Source organism: Sebastes fasciatus, chromosome 2 (assembly GCF_043250625.1).
Source record: "Sebastes fasciatus isolate fSebFas1 chromosome 2, fSebFas1.pri, whole genome shotgun sequence".
In the NCBI taxonomy this organism is placed as follows: domain Eukaryota; kingdom Metazoa; phylum Chordata; class Actinopteri; order Perciformes; family Sebastidae; genus Sebastes; species Sebastes fasciatus.
Window position 1 is genome coordinate 30,132,349 of NC_133796.1, and position 5,337 is coordinate 30,137,685.

The window sequence follows — 5,337 nt, forward strand, 5'->3', positions numbered from 1 at the left end:
TGATTTAAAAAAATTAATTTTTATAAAACGGTCACTATATCCTGACAGTAGTACATGAAACAGGTAATCTGAAAAAAATCATGTGCCTCTGGTGTCCTCCAGTGCTCCTAACGACATCTGCAAGATTTCACAGACCGGAGGAAAACAACCAATCGGAGCAGATCTGGAGCCTTGCCGTCTCTGAGCAGCTGTCAATCACTCACAAACTCCGATCAAATGTTCAAACTAGGTAGCTTTGATCAAATATGAATCAATATTCTGTTACTGTAATGTCTATTTCTCTCCTCAAATGTTTTCAGAAACATCTTGTAGTGTACTGTTTAGCTGTAAAATGAGAAAGTTTGCTAGTAGGCGGTGCTTAGTATTTCCTCAACTGATCTCAACATGGCTGCCGGGTCACAAACTGAGAAAGTTTGTGAGTGATTGACAGCTGCCTCCGTTCAATAAACAGCCAATAGGAACGCTCTCTTTGAAATGACCTGTGATTGGCCAAAGTCTCATGTCACGCTAGATTATTTAAAGCCTGAAACAGAGCCATGAGGAGGTGCAGAAGTCTAGTTTTCTCTCAGAACACTTGAATTACAATATGCTGAAAGGTTATTATGGATATTTTTTGCCCAATGATGCCAAAAATATTCTGCCTACTGCAGGTTTAATACATTTCATCCGGTTGTCCTCAGAGGGATTAGGGGCTCATTACAAACGACAACAAGCCAATTTATGATCTTAGTCTTTTATTATCCTGGTACTTCTAATCAGGTTGAATGTCCCTCGTCTATAAGGCATTTTGTTATATATATTTATATATATATATATATATATATCACCATATACATTATGTGACTGTGATGTGAAAGGCTACATACATTATTTGGTCATTTATGTAAATAGATGAACATTGAAATCAACACAAATGAGTAACCTCCCGTATTCACAAACACCTTCCTTTTGCTTGAACGTGAAATATAAACAGAATGGGCCGTACAGTGGAAATGATATCCTCGGGGTAGTTCATAATAACATGTTTCCTCTGCCTAACTTTTCAGTCCACACTGTACATGCACCACAAAGTACAATCTGGGAGTTTGATATTGCATTGAAGAAAATGTCTCCCTTTAGATTGTTCAGCACTCTGGATGTGAGTCTCATACAACAAGAATGAACATTTCCCTCTGCTACATAGATGACAACACTCAAATCCTTAGAAAGCAGCCTTTTCCCCTTTTTTTGTTTGTCAAAGTTTGAGCGTGTTTGTGTAAAGTTGTGTGTTAAATGATGGACTCTGGACTGGAAAAAGAACTACCTGAATTAGGGGTGCACCTACACCATTTTTTTGCTGATTGAGTCGAGTACCAGTGTTGTCTACATATTTTCTTCCGTACTTTGTAGAAAAACTGCTTCTGTTAGACCATTCAAATGACATCCATCTATCTCTTGTTGCGAGTCCCATCGTCCTCGTCATCTATGAGCTGTGTGCTGGTACTCAGGCCTTTGCACTGGTAGCCTTTTGTCTGGTATAGGTGTACCACTAACCTTAATATATCAAATTGCAGCAAGTTCTATTGAAGTGGTACTATTTTTAACACTTCCATTTTTTTACGCCAAAAAAATTCAACAGCCCTTTCATACTTTTTACAAGTTAATATTATTCAGCTGGTTTAAGACACCGCTACCATGTTGAGATAATTCTTTTGGCCATTATTCAGCTTTTAAAAGGTACCCAAATGACAATAGCACTCTTGCACAATTTATGTTCGGTATAAAATGAGGTATGTTTCTCTTCTGTTAGTGCATATCAATGTTAACAGTGCAAAACCAATTACAACGACTATTTGTTCAACGACCACCTTGTCAAAACACAAATTTTTTACAGCATTTACCCCACCATCACTTTTACAAGGCATACAATAAAAACCACTTTGAGACATTGAACACACATTATCCTTCTGATCAATTCGTCTTAGGAGCTAGGGGTGAAACAAACACATTACAAACAAAATATCAAATCCTGGTAGTAATGAGTAGGGATAGCAAGCTAATGCACAGTAGTAAATCTGAAATAATAATGTGTGGCACTCCTCTTTTCACTCATACAAACACACTCATACCAACTTAAAACTTTCCACGTCAATTCAAACGGCCCTAAAGTGACGTTTACATTTATTAAACTTCCACAGGAATGTTTAATCAGCATGTTCACTTGACGGGCCGAGATATAAATGAGGTGAAACTCAGAACAGACAGACAAAAAAACAAAACAGCACAATATTGCCGAAAGCGTCCCCTCTGCCTTCTTGCGTTCACCTTATGATTATATGTTATTTATTTAAGCTGCACGGAAAAAAAACTGCTGAGTCAATGAAAAGTATACATAATTAATAATGTCTCTTAACCCTGTCCAGGGTTTTTATTTTCTATCAGGTAGTCCAAGTTAACACAGGAGGAGCAGCTTGATTCAGTTTTTTTTAGTGTGAAGTTCAACAATGAGGGTCTTAAATAATAGTGTCCTTCAGAGTGTCAAAATAGTGTATACATAAGCAGAAGTGACTACAGGCCGAGGAACCGTGCCGATACATAAAAGACACTGGAGGATATGTCCCTTCACAAAAGGCCTGAGTATTTCTGATGTGAAAAAAACGCATGGATTGTCTCGTTCTGGTAATACGCCCGTTTCCTTTTGTCCTATAAAATATGTTGAAATGTTGTAAGGCGTTTTATATATATGTACAAAAACACAGCCTTGTTAGGGCCACACACAAACATCAAACTCCAGCCGTCACATGAAGCCCATAAGAAAGGGTTCCCACACAGTAGGTAGCCTGCTGCCTCCATGTAATCGTCCCGACAGTGAGTTTGTTCTCACTGAACAACATAATGGAGGCCGCTTTACGAGCACTGCAAAGACCCCCCGTGACAACTGTCTCCCTCAGTCTGTAACAGAAGGCTTGAGTCAAGGCATCCACTTGGAATGTATAGATAGAAAAGTTTCTCAGGAGGCAGTCCCATGGTACGATTAATGGCACAAACCACTAGCTAAATCCACTATAAGAATGCATTAGGTAAATATGTACATCATGTGTTTTGCACGCTGCAGTGAAATGCACACGAGTTAAAAGGTGTAACCGCAGAATTCAGAATGTGAATCCTGGATAGGACAGCTCAGTTTGTGAACTTTCATTATTAGGCCTTATTTCCCACAAATAACAGACGTATCCCTCTCTGAATTTGACATTTGTAAAATTTCTACTTAGAGAGGGGGGCTAGGAAAAGCGACTTTTAAAAGGTACAGTGTGTAACATCTTGCGGCGAGATTGCAGATATCAACCTCTCCCGTGTGCTAAGCCTGTAGAAGAACTACGGTGGCCGACGTGAAAATGTGAATAGCCCTATCTAGAGCCAGTTGTTAAGAGTAGCGTAGGTCATTTGGAGAATAGCAGAGCCAGTGTGTAGAGTGTAAGTGTGTGTATATGGGAAGTGAGTGGTGAAGCGAGAGAGAGAGAGGCGGCGAATGTTTGTGTGAGCAAACAAGTGAGCTAGAACAGAGTAAGTTTAGCTTTGAGAATATCAAATGAGTTGCAGTTTGTGCAGAAATAAATGGTGCAGCTCTTCAAGACCAACAGAGGTTTACTGTGTCTTGTTTCGCGCGGCTGAGTGGCGTGACGGGGGTTAACTTCGGAGCGAGTAACAGCCCAAGCAGGAAAAGTTAACAGTGGTCGATTTGTCCATTCTGGGCTACTGTAGAAACGTGAAGAGGACCCGCTCCCTATGTAGATATAAACGGCTCATTCTAAGGTAACAAAAACACAATGACTCTTATTATCAGGTGATTAAACACTAGAGAAAACATACTTATTCATATTATATTCCATTTCTGCTAATAGATCCCCCCGAAATGTTACACACTGGTCCTTTAACTCAGGTTTCCAACATTGTAACAGGAGTTGAAACTCATGTTGTACATTTTGGTGTGAAAAAGAATAGCACATGTTCACAAATATGAATTGAACTTTCCTAGTTTAGAGGGATATTTGCATGCAAATTACTGAATTCTGCAGTATTTCTTTTTAAAAACCTGGCTGCAGTGGAACTTCTACATCCAGAACCAAACAGAGGAGATCATGATAGTGCCTGCCTGCCTGCACGCGCACACGCGCACACGCGCACACGCACACACGCACACACGCACACACGCACACACGCACACACGCACACACGCACACACACACACTGCGGCTCTTCAGGAAGCTGCAAGAAGAGATTGTGAGAAAGAAAAGGGGCTTTCAGAACCAACATACACTCTTAACTTGGTGCGATCTAATACAAACCTAAACTGCCAAAAGATAATCGTGTCTCTCACAGAAACAACTTCAGATTCAGACAAATTAGCTCAGTTAAAGGACCAGTGTGTAGGATTTGGTGGCATCTAGTGGTGATGTTGCAGATTGCAACCAACTGGGTACCCCTCTGCTCACCCTTCCCCTTATATTCCATTTCTGCAAACAGATCCTCCGAAATGTTACACACTGACCCTTTAAAATCTGCAATGTTAGTGTTTTGTAAAACAGAATCGCATTTAACAACATAAAAGACGAGATGAATTTGTGGCTGAACTAATACAGCGTAAAAGATTTGGCTATTTCCAAATTGAAACTTGTTACATCAGCAATGCTCAGTAAATGAGACATGTATACCTTAGACACCATTATACCACACGTGTACTGCATGAAAACACACACACATTCAAACAGAGCAGAATACAACACTGCCATACTCTGGTAAGGCAAATCTGAACAGGGCAAGCCGTTAATAGTATTGTTCCATAGCTACAGTATCTGGCAGCTAGTGTTTCGGAGGGGACACAAATAGTGTTACACTGATTTCCAACAGGCAATATTATGAGCAAATCCTTCTCAGTTTACAGAAAACAAATTAAAACCTCTCCCAAAAGCTACCTCTTACACAGACACATAAATAAAATGTGAATCTTGGCATCAACTTAAAAAAAAAAAATGTAGGTCTGTCTATCTTGTAAATATTGATACGTACAAAAAAGCTTATGAACTGCAGTAATGAAAAATTATTTGTTTTTGTAAAAGAACATGGTGAGAGGGTGACATTTCATTTCTTCAGATTATGTCTTTTGCTATAAAATATACCACCCCGAATAAAGTTGACCCCACATCACAAATATAGTGCACTGTGCAACTTGTAACAAAGTTTGGCCGACTCTATGAAAGATAAGGGGTAGTTGTCGTTGTAGTGTCCCTTCCTCTGAGGATAGAGGATAGCAGGCACCAGTGGTTTGGGAACAGCATATCCTCTGTTAGTCTCGTCTCT

General features: G+C 39.7%; 1 long non-coding RNA gene across 1 annotated transcript; it reads right to left on the reverse strand.

Moving 5' to 3' along the window:
• Positions 1-3,915: 3,915 nt before the first annotated feature.
• On the reverse strand, positions 3,916-4,354 carry LOC141757574 (uncharacterized). The gene is made up of 2 exons (XR_012591672.1): positions 4,213-4,354; positions 3,916-4,136 (listed from the first exon to the last, which is right to left on the reverse strand). It is a non-coding gene; the product is annotated as an uncharacterized LOC141757574 (long non-coding RNA).
• Positions 4,355-5,337: the final 983 nt, after the last annotated feature.